The 17,685-nt window shown below is 34.0% G+C and overlaps 1 long non-coding RNA gene and 1 pseudogene across 4 annotated transcripts; one reads left to right on the top strand and one right to left on the bottom strand.

Annotated features, from left to right (window-relative positions):
- Nucleotides 1-4,234: 4,234 nt before the first annotated feature.
- Nucleotides 4,235-9,025, top strand: LOC117274409 (uncharacterized). Of its 4 annotated transcripts, none has more exons than XR_004504515.1 (3): nt 4,235-4,536; nt 4,909-5,590; nt 6,603-9,025. It is a non-coding gene; the product is annotated as an uncharacterized lncRNA (long non-coding RNA). The 4 variants fall into 4 exon arrangements; XR_011411842.1 differs by having other exon boundaries at nt 6,532-9,025; XR_011411844.1 differs by lacking the exon at nt 4,909-5,590.
- Nucleotides 5,158-15,934, bottom strand: LOC104087281 (potassium channel KAT3-like; annotated as a pseudogene).
- Between the last annotated feature and the right edge of the window lie 1,751 nt (nt 15,935-17,685).

Here is a 17,685-nt window from a genome sequence, read left to right as displayed (position 1 = left end):
TAAGGAAAGACAGGTAAATTCACTAAACATGCTGCACGTAGTTCAAGTAAGCAGTTAAGACAAGTAGGCATACTATTCTAGTCTAGTCGGATACCACACATGCTGATGGAACTCAAATAAGAAAAAAATCAGGTTATTACTTAGTAGAAAATCGGGTTTTTACACAATTAGCCCGTGTACGTACTCGTCACCTCACATATACGACGCTCATATATAAAAAGCAGTACAAATCCTACGGGGAGTTCCCCCACACAAAGTTAGGCAAGCCACTTACCTCGAACCAAGCTCAATCAATCGGTAAGAATGCCTTTTTCACGAATATCCGATTCTGAGTGGCTCGAATCTAGCCAAAATAAATCGATACAGTCAACAAAAATTATAGGAATCAATTTCATAAGAAAATACTATATTTTTCAATAAAAATCGAAATTAACTCAAAAATTCTCGAAATCCGGCGAAACTGATAAAATCCGACAATAAATTTAATTACGAGTCCAACCATACCAGTTTCACTCAAATCCGACTCCGAATCGACACCGAAATCTCAAAAATTTATTTCTATGAGATTTCTAAAAAATTTCCAATTTTTCATCTCAATACACTAATTAAATGGTGAAAATAATGATATATTCGTGTATATTGACCAAATTCGAGTTAGAAACCCATACCCAAATATTTTTCCTTGAAAATCTATCAAAAATCGCCTCTTCTCAAGCTCCAATTCGTCAAAAATGGCGCATGGGACGAAATCCCTTGTTTTATAATTTTGTCCAAGCAGCCCTCGGTCTTGCCTCGATCCCAGGCCTCGATCATGGCCCTCGATCCTGACCTTCGATCATGGGCATCGATCATGGCTTCGATCCTGGCCCTCGATCATGGCCCTCGATTCTGGCCTTCGATCCTGGCCCTCGACCCTGGCCTTCGACTCTAGGCTCGACTTCTAGGCTTCGATCCCGGGCTCGATTTCTGCATTTCCAGCAGAAGAAATTGAAGCAGCTGTTTAAGTCCAATTTTTTATCCGTTAACCATACAAAATTTACCCGAGGCCTTCGGGACCTCAACCAAATACACCAACAAGTCCTAAAATATCATACAGACTTAGTCGAAGCCTCAAATCACATCAAATAACGCTAAAACCACGGATCACAACCTAATTCAAGCTTAATGAAACTTAAGAATTTCCAACTTCTACATTTGATTTCGAACTATCAAATCAAGTCCGATTGGCCTCAAATTTTGCACACAAGTCATAAATGACATAACGGAGCTATAAATATTTTTGGAACTAGATTCCGACCCAAATATCAAAAAGCCAACTCCTCGGTCAAACTTCCAAACCTAAATTCCTATTTTAGCCATTTCAAGCTTAAATGAGCTACAAACCTCCAAAATAAAATTCAGACACACCCCTAAACTCACAATCACCTAACGGAGCTAACGGAACCGACGAAATTCCATTTCAGAGACGTTTTCATACAGTTCCAACTACGGTCCAAATTCCTAGGGCTTAAACCTCCATTTAGGGACTAAGTGTCCCAAAACACTCCAAAAACCAAAACGAAACCTCCCGACAAGTCACAATAACAGAAATAGATATGTGAGAAGTAGTAAATAGGGGATCGGGGCTATTACTCTCAAAACGACCGGCCAGATCGTTACAATTTTGCTTTGGGCTTTATTTGAGTTACTAACTTTTATGGGCTACAAAACATATTTGACCATTCAAAAGTTCTAAATCCAAGCATGAAATAATACATTAAAAGAGAGAACTACAAAAAAGTTTAAAAAAATATTAATTACATTATAATAATTATTTTTATGTATAAAATATTTTTAAAACTTGTATACATGTAATGTAGGGTTGGTTTGGTTTCGATTTGACTTTATTTTAGTTAAAACCAAACCAAACCAAACCAATTATGGTCGGGTTTTTTCCTAACCAAACCAAATCAAACCAAACCATAGTCGGATTTTTTTCTCAGTTTGACTCGGATTATCGGTTTGGTGCGATTTGTCGGTTTTTTTTGTACACCCCTACTGATAGGTAGTGGAAAGATATATATAAAGAAAAATACAGTTTTTAAATAATAAATTTAATTTAGAAAAAATACCTACAAAAAACGAGATTGAAAAACAACATATTTTCGCTAGATATATAAGTTATCACCATCACTTAATATATCTCACTCTAGAAAGAATTCGAAACATAATAAAATAGAGAACAAAACTAGAAGACTGTTTGAATAATCGAGGAGAATTCAAACTAGGTGTGATTAATAACGATAATAATTTTAAAGGATTTCTTACTTGGGAAATTAAGAGAGTTAATAATAATAATATTATACAAGAGAAAGAAGTAAAATAGAGCACTCAGAAGTAAAATAGAATACTTTCCTTTAGGATAGAGTATACGAGACAACATCTTTTGATTAAACGAATAGCCTTTAATTATTGAGTTTTAAACAGAGGTATAGTGTATGTGTGTGTTGACATAGATGACGTGGTACTCCCTCCGTTCTCTTTTGCTTGTATATTATTTTAAAAATAAATTTTCATATTTATTTGTCCACTTTCGCTTATCAAAAGAAAAATAATTTATTTTTTCTATTTTACCCTTATCATTAATTACTCATTCCAAATTATTTTCCAAATCTATTAAGATTATACACCAATTAATATGGGTATCATGGTAAATTATATACTTTATTTATTATTTCTTAAAGTGTGTACAAAGTCAATAGTGGACAAGTAAAAGTAAACGGAGGGAGTATCTTTTTTTCCTGGTAAAAATATAGTATATCTTTCCACAAATCTATCATTCTTCTCATTTTTCAAATTAATTAAAAAGCACTTAATACATCATAATGATTCAATAAATGTAATTTTGCCGTTACTAATTCCTCAAAGTTTTTACTCTATAGGTGTGTATTCATCTCATCCTCCTCATTCAATAAAAAATTCTGAAATCTCTATTAAAGGAAAAGTAAACACAACCCTTTTACCATTCCCCAAAAAGTCCAATCATCATCATAAAAAAACTAAAGGCACTCTTGTGTTGGTCTCCATTAGTGATTTCTCTTATAGGATTTCGTTCTCTATGCACCTTTGTGTATCTCCATAGTCGATAAATTGAATATAACTATATTCATTGTAGTATAATTGAATCTCAAGAGCACCTTAATTAACTTTTCATTGTTGAAAGGAGTTTACGCTTTATAATAAATCTGATGTTTGGTGTAAGCAAGGAAAGAATCAAAATAGAGTAGGAGGTGGCTACAACCATTTTGCTAAAAGGTTCTGTTCTTTCTTCCAATTCTTTTGTTTTTTTGTATTTATGATCCATATATTCTAATCCTCAATTGAGGGTTTACTGTGATTTTTGATTCCATTATTTTGAGTAATTTGATATAACATGTTTTGACATCAGTATAAAATAATAATATCAATTCTTATATTTTCAATTCTTCATTCCCATTTTGTTTGAGAAATTTCAAAGTTCATGATTAGTAATATCATTAAGAAATTGATTGGACGTGTCAGCCTTTCCCCCCCAATCTTATTTTAAAAATCCCAAAGGATACATATAATTACTAATATTATTTACAACAATTATTATTACTATTATTTGTGAATTATATTTAAGTAGGAAGACGAGGCAGTAGGACATACATTACATTTTTTATTCCAGAAAAATATGTGTCAACTTGTCTTCCAATTAAGAATATTGCTTTCAAGCACAATCTCTTTTCTTGCCATTAAAAAAAGCGATTATATCCTACTGCGTGAAGCACAAGGAGGTTAAGTAATTTGGAGATAAGAAAAAGGCCGAATTCACCAAATGAGCAAAAACCTCTTTTAATTAGCATTTGCTAAATGAATAAATTTATTTAAATTATTTTTTGTCTCTTTGTCGCTATCTTGATTTTAGTCTTTTAAAATATATTATCTTGCTATTAGTGCTTCTTTCATCTTTTATTTAATCGAGTATCTATCGAAACCAACTGTCCTTATAGCGAAGGGTACTACCTATATCTTAGTCTCCTCAGACCCCACTTATAATTGTATTTATTGTTGTTGTTTATAGTCGTTCTCAAATAAGAAATGAAGTAAATAAGATATTAAATTCTGGTAAAGCTTTCACTTCATAGTAATATCGTATAAATTAGATGGCATTTTGCTGTTTTTTGCGCACCTTTGCTTGTTGCTTCGTTCACATCATGTCCAAAAGGTTGGTTGGATCTGTTCAAATAAGCTGCTTGTACATCTTGTTCACAATGGTAAGCAAACTTTTTAATTTCTTAACATCAGGTCCAAAAAGTTACCAATGAAATGGAGAAACCAATTCTAAAAATTAAATCCAAATAAAAGAAAGCATGAAATTTCTCCGATAGGGTCTCGTCAAACTCAAGGTTGCTCCGTCCTAAGCTAATTTCTCTACAATGGCAAAGCAGAAGGAAACTTCCACCATTGAAATCGATGATCAGAATTCTAATCCTTCCGATCAGATCAGCAGTTACCCTAAGATCTCCGTTAATGGTACTCTCTCTCTCTCTCCAAAAGCTTATGCTTGAAACTTCGTCAGTCTTTTCTTCCAATTGCAATGAAAACTTTGGGATCGTCTTATCTTTTTAGGTCACTGAATTTTAGGTACTTTTACATGATTTTGTAGTGTTACAGCTTATAAAATCTGAATAAATGCTGCATGTATTACTAATTTGGTGATTACGACAAAATGACGTCTTATGCAGATGCTTTTTCTCTTTGTTAAAAAGTTCGAACTCCATTGAATTTTTCTTTCTTGCAAGAAATGTTAAAAAATATGTGAGAATTAAAAGTAATATTCTTGAAATTTTATTAAAATCTTATTTTTTGAGTTAAGAAAATACATGAATATTTTATATTCATCAGGGTGGTCGAGCCCGGCAATGACAAGCTTTTGGGATCAAACCTAGTATGGACACAGTGAACAAGGTCCAATTTACTTATTCAAGACTAAAAGCAAGCCAATGCAGATAGAAATCCTGTGCGGAAGGTAGACAGTAATGACTATAGTACACCAACAAGTAAGGAAACATCATTCCAAGGAGATAGCTTCGGTTAAATTAGTACTATGGCATAATCACTCCAGTACTAATTTCCAGAGAGTTGCTTAAGATATTTTCTGCCAGCTTCAACTTTTATGCATCTAGTGATTTGGCTTATCAACACATTATCTTCAGACATTTGTTTCATTGTTTCCTCTATATAGTATAAGAGTTTGTTCTCAAAAAATATACAAGCGATCACTCTCTCGCAGAGCAGCCAAATCCTCCATTTGAGAACCATCTGCCATGACAATAGTGGTTCCACTTTTCCCAAACTTTCTTTCTGCATCCACCAAATAATATAGTTAGACAGGATTCTGAATATTGTCATAATTCCTTTCTGGTAATCTTCTCGTTGATTCAAAAGGATGGTAAATTTCATATGAGCGGATGAGTGGAAATGAAATTGTTTGAAGGGACTTGCTGAATTCAAAATGTACAAGAAGAACTACGATCTTTCAAAATTTCCTCACCTGCTATACTTAGAAGATGTTCAACTGAATCAGGTAGATGGATTAGTTTTCCTCTTTCATTTGATGTATCATCCGGATGATATCCATGAATTATCACCCTTGTAGGAAGCGTCTTTGACAGGGCAGGAGCTCTGGGTATTACTGCATCCAAAATGAGGGCTTAGAATCCGTCAAGTTAATTGAATCAATGAGAATACCATAGGAACATCTGAAGCAAATTTTCATCATATGCATGGATACAGAAAAAAAAGTTAGAAGTAGTAGTCACACCCATTCATGGTTGAAATGGAACAGAAAGAAAGGAACATTGAGAAAGGGTATATCAGATAATAATCAACATGTAATTTATCTATCGACGATTTAGCCTGTTCAGAACCAGCCCTTCTCTCATTTATGTCCATCACTTTCGATTATTCTCTATGATCCAGAATATTGAGTCAGCGGGTTCAGAGTTCTACTTAGGTTCACATTGACCTTAAGTCAACAACAAGATAAAAGAACATAAATGGGCCTTCAGTTAAATGGTTAAAAATATCAACATCTACATCAAGTTCTGCAGAACTGATAATCTATAGTATCTTCTTAAACCAGATAGAACTGGTATGCACATTCCACCTCTCTGTGACTTGTATCTCCAGAAGTACAAAGTATAGTATAAGAGCACATTCCACCTCTCTCTGACTTGTATCTCCAGAAGTACAAAGGATAGTATAAGAGCACTTGAGCTCCAAACCTAGCCACTGTTTCCAGATAAAGATGCAGCAAGCATAAAATAACTCTTTCTGTTTCCACATTTTATTATTTTTCACATGAGTATAGAAGGCCTGAGACAAAATGGGTTTGATTAAACTCTCTGCCAATGAGCTATATTCATCACTGTCTCCTATTGGGCAGAGTTATCTTATCAAAGTTATATAATATATATTTTATCTTTGGTAAATTTTGATATGAACTGCACACTTTTTTGTCATCAGCATTGGTTCCAAGTGAAGTGAAAGCTTACTGTTTTCTTGTTGAACATGTCCTGCATGATCTTGTGATCCAGCCTCAATCACTGTGGATTCCTTCAAGAGGTCAATGAAGCAACATAAAATTTATTCTAAGTGAAAAGGTTTGGAAGTTTTCATATGTTCTTACTTTACTTTTGCATTTATTACACGTCTAAATTTAGCTCATTCTGCATGTTAACTAAGAGATCATTGAAGTTGTCATTTGGAGTATGTTTTGTTTCTGTCAATGGATACTATCTAGGAGTGCTTAGAAACTTACCTATCGCCCATTTTTTTGTTCTTTTCAATTTCTTGGGGAAGTTGGGGCTATTGTTTGAGTTTGCTACTTAGCATGAGATGGTTTCTTGTAAATATTTTCCCATGCTCATCATTATTAGGTCCATAACTCCGGTAAGTTTGCAAAAGAAAGCACGTGTATTAAATTTGTCGGTAATGTTCAACAGTAATGAAAAACAAATCAGACTTAAGTTCGTATTCAATTTAATGCATTAGGTTTTGCAAGTTAATGACAAAGAATTACCTCTCTGTTTAAGTCATCGAGAAATTCTGATACGACCGGCATCTCTGCTATTTCCTCCTTTTTCAATCCCTTCAGATGCTGATAATATAGTGCCACAAATTAAGATCAACAATAAGGGTGACATAATTAAGTATAAACAGAGATATAACCCAGGAAAGAGCTGGATGCTGATCTAATGGGAATGCCAGTATTTTCTGATGGCTGAGGGTATCAAGAATAGAGTGTAGATACAGGGAAAATGGACAACTCACTTTTTACTGGGAATATTATGATATTCAAGAATATTAGTAGCAACTAAATAGAAGGTACCAGAGCATGCACCTGAAGAAAATTGGAGAGAATTATCTGTCCGTCTTCTTTAAGGGGGCTGAACCAGTTGCTTGAAATGATGATGACTAATACGGACAACTTGAGAAAGCCTCTTACTTCTCACTGTGAAAGGTTGAGGGATATTAAACACCACACCTATTTCCCCAAACATTTCTTGAGACCCCAACTTCGAAAGAAACTGTCAGCAGCAACATTTGAACTTTTTATCAGAAGAATTAGTAGTCATATATATCCCAATTAAAAGTAGTTTGCATAGAGAATTTTATGTCGAATCGTTGTATCTCTATACTGTTAATAAATCTTCATAAGAGAAAAGTGAAATACGTTCAGACCTGTTCCGTTCCGTTCTTGTATGTTACAACATCCTGCAGCGGTCAGTTAATCAGTAAATTGGTAACTGTCTGGGTATACCAAGAGAGCAAATTAAAACTTGAGTAGTTGAGTGGAATGGCACATACCATGGCCCCAGATACAATAATGTAGAAATCTGTTGGTATCTCATTTTGAATAATGATGTCCACATTTGGTGGGAAATATTCTGCCTTTATCTCTGAGACCTGTAGTATTAAAAGTGAAACAACATATATAGCTTAGATCTGTGGAATCCTTAAGCGCACAGTTAAAGTTTAAACCAAGAAGAACATGGTTTCTAGAAGGTAGCTAGCTAATTGAAAAAATATTGATTTGAGCCTGAAGGTAGCTTGCTTATTGAAGAAAAACAAAAGGGGGTGGCTTGCAGTAGGTTTGATGATTACAAAACAAACCCTCTTCCCTGTTAATAACAGTTGGAAATAAATTAGCTGCGCTAGGGATGAAAACATTACCAACTGGACTATAAAATCTTCGGGGACTCTTTTGAAAAGGTAGGTATTTTGTAAGGTTGTACGAAAGAGCTGCTGTGAAATGCTAGATCTTATAGCCTTTGGCAAGTCTTCTAAAACTTGTTCTTGCTGTAGTTCTGTTGTCTTGAATTTCAGTGTCAAATGTGCTAGCATTTGCTCTTTTAGTCCTTCTGGAAGTTTATTCTTGCTCGCATATCTCAAAATCTGATTGATGGCATCCCTCTGCATACATTCACAAGTAATTTGGTTTATGGAACTATGCATGATCTTGAAAAAAAATCGAGAAAATTAATGCAGGAAAATGATCGGTCCACCATGGCAAATGTTCGAACAGCATGATGGACAATAAGGTTAGTCATGTTGCCAATGAAGTAGGCAGTAAGTCCAATGTTGAGAAGCATGTAAAAGATGGTGAAGATCTTCTCTTCAGTATTCACAGCATAGAGATCACCATATCCGACTGTTGTGAGGGTGGTAATAGACCAATACATGGAGTAGGTGTATCCTTGCCAGATACTTTTTGTTTTGAAATCAGGAATATTTTTCCCAATCCAGGTATCCTCTGAATTATGATAACGTGTTGCCAGCCAGAAATAGAAACACCCTGCTGAATGTACTGAAAATAATGTCACCTGTCATGTAATACAGTCATAAGAAGATTAAAGCCATTTCAAGAAGATATATAGTCATGCCTATATCATATGATCATGTAAAACTTATCTAATGTATAGCTAAGATGACAAGTATTTACACAAATTAGTTTGCAGTATCTTGTCCAGAAGTAGCTGAATCGAGTGTCCTTCTCTAGCCTAGAAGGAAGGGGAAGAGATTAGTTGATACAATGTCTAACTTTAAAGGAAGTGATTATATTGATGCTACAGAGAATCGATCCATGTTTAAGAATTATAAGTATACCTTGAGAAGAATTCACTAACGCGCCGCAGTCGCCAGAGTCTCAGCAAGTTGAGGAAGCCAAAGACTGGTCCTCGGTTCATTTTTCCAGTGACGATCCGGTTTATGGTTTGAAATGGTAGAGTTGAAGCTACATCCATTGGAAACCATAGATGTGTGACGTACCTTTTCAAACAGAAGAAAATACTGAAATTGTAATCTTCATAAGAAAAAATGAGAGAAAAAAATTAATTAAAAGAAATTAAAAGATTTGTCCATAGCCCAAATCCATGGCACGTATTGTCCCCTTTAGCCTAACATGCCTCAGAAATTTGTCCCTTGGGCTACGTCATCATAGAGTCCAAAAACGCACGTACAATGAGAACTTGTGTTATGCCTTATAGTATATAATGCTCTTTCACTTTTCTCTAGCCCAAGTCTATGGCACGTATTGTCCCCTTTAGCCTAACATGCCTCACGAATTTGTCCCTTGGGCTACGCCATCATAGAGTCCAAAAACGCGCGTACAATGAGAACTTGTGCTATGCCTTATAGTATATAATGCTCTTTCACTTTTTTCACCTATTTTGATGTGAAATTCGCCTAAGGTGTCATGTGCACCCTTCTTTGTCAACCTAGAAGTTTGCCAGTCCTATTTTAAACGTCCTTATCGGCTCGTCCTCCATCATGGAAGTCATAAACCTCTCCTAAGGGACTTGGTGTCATCGCTGAGGTCTGCCCCACCACCGTATTGAGGAATAAGTGTACAACTCTAATGCCATATTTATTATAGGCCAACCCATTACACGTATTTTCCGTTTGGCCCAACAGGTCTCATGGATTTGTAATGGCTACACCATCATCAAGCCCAAAAGCGTGCGTACCATATGAATTTGTATTATGTCTTAAAAGATCTCACTTTCCTATTTGGCTATTCCATTCCGATGTGGGATTTACTTGAGGTGTCATGTGGCTATTCCATTCTGATGTGGGATTTGCTTGAGATGTCATGTGCACACCTTCTCTTGTATCAAGATTAGTACAAATATAAGTGTTCTCTCTTTTCTTTTCTTTTTTGCATCAATATAAAGTTTCTTACTTTCTTCCAATACAACTACACTTCTCCACTCAAGTCCCTTCAAACTTTTGCTGCACTAACAATAAGTGCCTTCTCTTAAAGCTTTCTATGCATTATTACCTAGTTTTTATTTCATGTGATATCACAAGGCTTTAGTAGCTTCTGCCAAAAAATATTTCCATTTAACCCTTTGACAACAAGTAACCACTCAGAAATACCCAGCCTGAAACAAAATGAATACCTGAAAGCTATTTTCTTATGTTCTTCGACAAGCAAGTAAGTAGATTTGTCCAAGTATGCAACGAAGAAAGTGAGAATAATGTCAATAGCAAAGAAGGCGTCAACCACTAAATCAACAGGCAAAAGTGCTCCAGTTGCTGCCTTGTTGAATGCCAGTTCAAAGGGAGATGACCATGCTGAGTACACCACCAGTACCACTAGAAATGTTTGCCACAATCTGCATTTGCCGTTAGGTTATTAAAAAAAAGAGTGAAAAATTCTCCTTTATATTTCAGGCTGAATAGTTATCATAAGATGCATGTATAGGTTTTGCTTCTTTTTTATTCCTATTATTTTCCTGAGTTTTGTACAGTATGGAGATATTCTTTCTGTCGCAATGTATATATCCCCACCATTTTAATTTATGTGATACAATTTTCTCATCACTTTGTTAAAAAATAAAAATACTTTTTTGTATTTGAAAATAATTTAACTTTAAACTTGCAATCTTGAGATGTCTTAAAGAGTATTTCCTCCATTTCTTTTGTTAGTTTTCTGTTACCCTAGTGCTATATCAAGTAAATTGAGGTAGTTCCGACTTCATTTATCAGGGACCTGCACATGATAAGGGGAATCATATGGAAATGTCCCAAATAAGTCGTAACTTACTAACCTCTAGCCATTAATTATATACTTACCAAACTAGTCAAGCACGTACAAAAATTGAAAACCAGAACAAATAAGGATTCTTTCTCTTCAAAAATCACACGCAAAAATCTTCCCCCACATTTTAAAGCGTGATCAGCAACATTTGATACAAGATTGAAAGAAAATTTCATGGATGAGGTAGCAAACCGTACAGGGTGATAGAAAATAAATAAATAATATAAACATACAGATGAGTCAATATACGAAATTTGAGGAAGATTGGAGGTGCTTTGGACTGATTTGGTATCAAAATTCGTACTCCCTCCTTTTCAATTTAGATGAGGTAGTTTGACTCGACACGGAGTTTAAGAAAAAAGAAGAAGACTTTTGAAACTTGTGGTATTAAAAGCTTTATGGGGCCATGACATTTGTGTGGTTGTAAAAATTTCTCATTAAGGGTAAAATGGGTAAAATGAAGAGTTTAAAGTTGAGTTATTTCCAAATTTAGAAATGTGTCATTTATTTTGGTACAGACTAAAAAGGAAAGTACTTCATCTAATTTGAAATGGAGGGAGTAATTAAAATCGAGTTCAAAAAATTCTTCTACGACACATGTATCACGCATGTATCGATCATACACACATGTATACATGGATATACATGTGATACACATTTGATATAATATAATATGTAATATACAAATAATACGTAGTGTGATACACATAAACCACCTCAAACTCTACCAAATCATTTCAAGACTGAGATTTAAACTCCTTAAGATGTATCCAATCTATTCCAACAACACCACTCAAAAGAAAGCAAAAAATTGACCTTTGTTTTAGCTACTAATAGCTAATTGGTTAATATTGATAAGTAATATTTTATGAATGACGAAATACATAAACGACCCCTTTTAACACCCTCCAACAAATCTCATGCGTGAGTTACAGTCGCGGATGCCGTGTCAAACTGATCAATCACTAAATGACACGTGGAATTTTAAAAAATAATATATATATATACACACTAGCAACTCTCTTAATAAAAAACAGTATTTTATTTATTTATTAAAACTACCACAACCCTCTTTCTTCTTCCCCCAAAAAAGAAAAAAAAAATAGTCTTTCATGATTTCTCTGTTCTTGTAATGCTCATTGCACACTTCAATTACTTCTTTATCATAGTGGGTAATCAGGATAACAAAAAAACTACACCATAAATTCTCTTGGTTAGAAAACGATTTCGTATATATAATAAACTGAATAAAAAGAAATCAAGTCATGGAAATCCAAATGGTTTGTATACGGAACAAGAAAATGGTAGGTTTGAAAAAGAAATGCGTAAATGTGAAGAACTGAAAAATTTATAGCATTAGACATACATAGTTGATAAGAGCAAGGGGATCTTTGTAGAATAGATTTTCACAAAATTTAAGTTATTAGTCATTTATGCCATCTGAAGGAACCTTGAAGTGTGAAATGGATGATTTAGGTCATAGAAAATAAAGTATGTTAAAGTGTGAAGTAAAGGAATAGAAAATAGAGGCAGACGTGATTTAGGATAGAGGAAGGTCAGGATGGTGGAGGAGAAAATTGGAGGAGAAGAAGGTGTTAATTAAAATTAGGTGGGGTCCATATTGTTTTCAGAAAAATAAAAAAATAAACCTAATTTTAGGTAGATAACTCGCATATGTGAGAGTGCATTTCACGCTATGGAGGCTGATAGTGTCCTGTGTTTAGTTGATTTCTTTTGTGAATTAATGAGGTATCTAGCTGAAAATGAACTCAGTTGAGGTGTCCAACTGATAGTTGGGATAACTTAAAGGGACCCGTTTATATATTTCGCCTTTATGAATTAACTAATTTTTGTACTTACTTACTTATGGGCAGATATAACTGATAATTTTTCCATGATAAAAAGAACCCATTTAATCTATTTTGTTTTCCACACTTTGCTACGTCTAAGGGGCTCAAAATAAAAACTTTATACTAAGTTTGGCACAATATATTTTGTTTATGTACTCCATTGAATTGAAAACTTCCAATTATGTAAGAAGTATCGAGAATATCCTACACTTTATGTGTAATATTTTTTCTTATTAGTTTTCAATATGACATTTTGTTCGCACCCAACAATTTCCCCTTCGAATCAAGTAACACATGGCGCATTACCAAGATTAATTCATAGGCTTATTTGGAGAAAAATTGTATGCTACCCATATTATTAAAGTAATCATGGATCATGCATGGTCAATAAAGTCCAGGCTTCTCCTTATATATATATTCTCTAAACTGCAGAGAAAGACAACTCGTTCTAAACCATCACTGCAACTAGAGGGTTACTCTCCACTAGGTTCATACTTCTTTTGTCGACAACTATGCTACGAGTTTGTTGAGCTAACCTAGCCCAAAAGTTTTTTTTAACACGATTAATAGTGTCTGCTTTGGATCAAGTTTGCATAATTTTTCACAAAATATCGTACACTAATAAGAGTATACGTACATCTATTAATTTACGTAATTCTTTTCCTTATCAAATTCCAAAGTGAGACTTTATATTTCACGCCCAATTATTTTCCACCAGAATTCATGGGTTATCTCAAAATTCAATAGGTGTCACCCATATCATTTGAATATTTATGGCTACGAAAGATCACAAGCTTCTTTTTTGTGTGTGCGCCTCCACACTAGGAGAAAAGGTACGTAGTAAATCAGCCTGCAAACGGGTCAAGGCAGTAGTTAATATATGTTAAAATTGTTTGGGGTGCCCTATTTGGTCTCCCATTTTTAACATATACCCGTTTTGTTTTTTCGTTTGCATCCGTACCCATTCTTTTTGTTAAAAGTATTTTAAAAAGATGATTTTGCCCTTCTTTAATAAAAGACTATTGACAAACTGCAGGACAAAAATTTAAGCATGTTTAGGCTGAAGTTTTAACAAATAAACTAAATAACTTCAGCTTGTTTAGACTGAAATTTCGGATAAAATTCAGGATAAAACTGTAGACTGCGTTACAAAACTTCAGCATGTTTTGGTATGAAATTTTAGCAAATGAACTAAATAACTTCAGCATGAATTAGCAAAAACTCTTTAAAAAATTACATACTGCAAGACAAAAATTTAAGCATGTTTAGTCTGAAATTTTAGCAAATGAACTAAATAATTTCAGCATGTTTTGTCTGAAATTTTAGCAAATGAACTAAATATTTTCAGCCTGCATTAGCAAAAATTCATTAGAAAATTACATACTACAAGACAAAAACTTAAGCATGTTTAGTCTGAAGTTTTAGCAAATGAACTAAAAAACTTAAGCATGTTTAGTCTGAAGTTTTAGCAAATGAACTAAATAACTTAAGCATGTTTAGTCTGAAATTTTAGCAAATGAACTAAATAACTTAAGCATGTTTAGTCTGAAGTTTTAGCAAATGAACGAAATAACTTCAGCATGTTTATTCTGAAGTTTTAGCAAATGAACTAAATAACTTCAGCATGTTTAGACTTTTACATATTTTGACACTCCCTTATGAAAATTCTGGTTTCGCCACTGCTTGTAAAAATGGAAACTTCAACAAGAGAAGTAAGTTGTCTTTTCAAGCAATAAAAGGTAAAAGACTCCATGAGATCCATTGAAAACGATCTTTTATCGAGGGGTGTTCAAATGAAACCGACAAACCGCACCAACTCGATAATCCAAGTCAAACCGAGAAAAAACAAATCGACTATGGTTTGGTGTTGGAAAAAAAAATCCGATCATATTTGGTTTGGTTTGGTTTTAACTAAAAAAAGTCAAACCGAAACTAAACAAACTCGACATTATATGTATGAAAGTTTTTAATATATTTAATACATAAAAATATTTATGGTAGTGTAGTTTATAAATATTTCTTAAGTTTTTTCATAATTTTATCTTTAAACGTATTATTTCAAACTTGGGCTTATAAGTTTTGGATTCTCCAATAAGTTTTATAGTCTATAAATGTTAGTAACTCAAATAAATCCTAAACCAAAACCAAATCAATACTAATGCTAATAAAAGACACTCAATTCAATTGTACAATGAATGAAAATAGTGTTGGATATCTATTTTTTTAGTTTTTTTCATGGTTTAAATAAAATGTATAAACTTATTTTTTTTATTTATTATTTTATTGAAAAACACCTTATATAATTCTTTCTTACTAGGATTAAAGAACTATTTGAAGCACAAATTTTACGTTTTGTGCTACGAAGACTTTATGAAAAAAAAAATAAAAAATCTCAAAAATCCGAGAAAAATCGAGATTAAAAATTCGACTTTTATTGGTTTGATTTTGTATTTAGATTTAATAACCCGATACAATTGATTTGATTTGGTTTGAAAATACGAATCAATCCGACTCATATACACCACTAAAAATGAGTAATAAAGTCAAAGTATTCAGCCTTTCATGTCAAAAGGTGTTGAAGGAAAGGGACATACCTGTATCTACGATCATAAGGAGCAATAACAAATCTTTTAAGCTTAACAGAGCCTTCACCCATCACAGTTCCAAAAGCTGGCAATATGCTGCTGGAAACTGAGGCTATGTTTCGTATTTCCCTGCTTGAATGCCGCCGGAACAACAACGACGTCGGAGATCTCGTCTCCGTTAATGGCGCCGGCGACCTCGTCGTCGTCTCTGAAAATGGCATTTTGTTGGCTGAGGTTGAGAGGAAAATTTGAGAGGTGGATTGGGTGAAGCTTTGCTGGAGACTTGGTTCCTTTTCTTTTCTAAGGGAAGGTAGTCATCTTAAGCATTATCATATCAATAAGTCAAACTCTAGGGAGTATTATTTTAGATGGAAATAATTCAGTTTTATTTATACTAAGGTCGAGGAGACAAAGAGAGATATACAATGGTTGAACTCAAGTTGGTCATACCAAGCCATGCGATTAAGGATCAAATGAGGATGCTAAGATTAAATAATCAAAAAGACTAAAAATACATCATTCTTTTATGAACAAATAAAAGAAAGCATATCACATGATATTGAATTAAGGTTACCAATTAAACTTCGAAAAGTTGAAGCCATATAGACTTATACTATATTCGTTTCAGTTTATAAAGAATAATTTATTTCTAAATTTGGAAATAATTTTGCTTAAACTTACAATTATACCCTTAATGAGAAGCTTTTATAACCACACAAATACTCAGGCCCCTTTTTGAATTGTTTAGCACCACAAATTCCAAAATTTTTTATTTTTTTTTAAATTTTGTGTCAGTCAAACATGTTCACATAAATTTAAATGTATGGAGTATTATATTATTAAACAGATAAAATAGCAAAATAATGCGAAACTTGTACTTTATTTAATTAAACTTTGAAAAGTTGAGAAATCCGAAAAAAGTAGTACAATTATATATTAGGAAAATAGAATAGCGAAGTCCTCGTACCAATGCAAAACTTGTTAAGTATACTTTATACAATTAATGCACCCTTTAAGATTTATATTTTTAACTGGATGTCCCCTAAGCTCCCCTTCAGACTATTTGACCTACCTAAGCTACTCTAAGCTCCACATGTCAATGGATGTCCACTTGATCTTGGAGATAATTAACAAATTAAGGACGCAGGCGTCATTAGTTGACAAGCTTTTAAGTTGATTAGCTTCTAAGGAGGTGCTTACCTGAAAAACGGATAGAGTTGAATTTATACGTAGTTCTAAGGATATGTGGTATAACTTAACATAAATCATAAGGATAAATTGAAAGTATCAAATATGGATTGTAAAGAGCGAAAAATACACAAGGTTGGAAAGAAGATGATTTAAGAACTAAGCAAAATAAATCAATCTATGAAACCCAAAAGAATAACCCTTCAATATAGGAGTGTATGGTCTTTTAGCTACAATGTAAGCAAAAGCTTGGCCCTTACGGAAATAATAATCATCCCATTTATAGTAGAGGGATCTTACTTTTAGATATAATTAAAATACATAGTGTGAGACCCATAATAAGTCAACTTTTCTATAATTCCTGCCAGGATTCTCTCCTCTAATGGGATTGCAACGACTCTTGTCTATGAGCTCGGTATTGACTCGAGCTCTCGGTCTTGACTCGAGCTTTCGATCTTGACTCGAGCTTGATTCTGACTCGGATCCCTGTATTGATTCGGGGTCAGTGTTGGTCGGTCTCTGCCTCATAAGCTTGATAACTTTATTTTGCACCATAGTTCGACTTGGATTCGAGCTCGATAATGACATTGAGCTCGACATTGATCGATCCTTCGGGATCGAAGCTTGGTGATCTGACTTCGGACCTCAACCTGATACTATGGAGATGCTTCTCCGATCCAATGTATTATCATTTAAACCAGCTCATACGAAGGACTAACCGGTTTTTACCATAAACAGATAGTCCCCTCGCTTCTCGGGAAGGATGTAGCGAGAAACGACATGATTTCGCAACGGCTCGACCAGATATAAGTTGACGTTCACATTGGGCTCGATCATGACCCGCATGATAGCTGACCCGTCAATTTAGTTTTTTAATGCATTTAATGCGTGTCAGATGGTGGTCGTCCATTTATCGAGATCGAACCGCCATTGTTATACCTATAAATAACCC

This window comes from Nicotiana tomentosiformis, chromosome 11, assembly GCF_000390325.3.
Source record: "Nicotiana tomentosiformis chromosome 11, ASM39032v3, whole genome shotgun sequence".
NCBI classification, from domain to species: domain Eukaryota; kingdom Viridiplantae; phylum Streptophyta; class Magnoliopsida; order Solanales; family Solanaceae; genus Nicotiana; species Nicotiana tomentosiformis.
The sequence above is the reverse complement of the archived record's forward strand: the minus strand, read 5'-3'. Positions and strand labels throughout refer to the sequence as shown.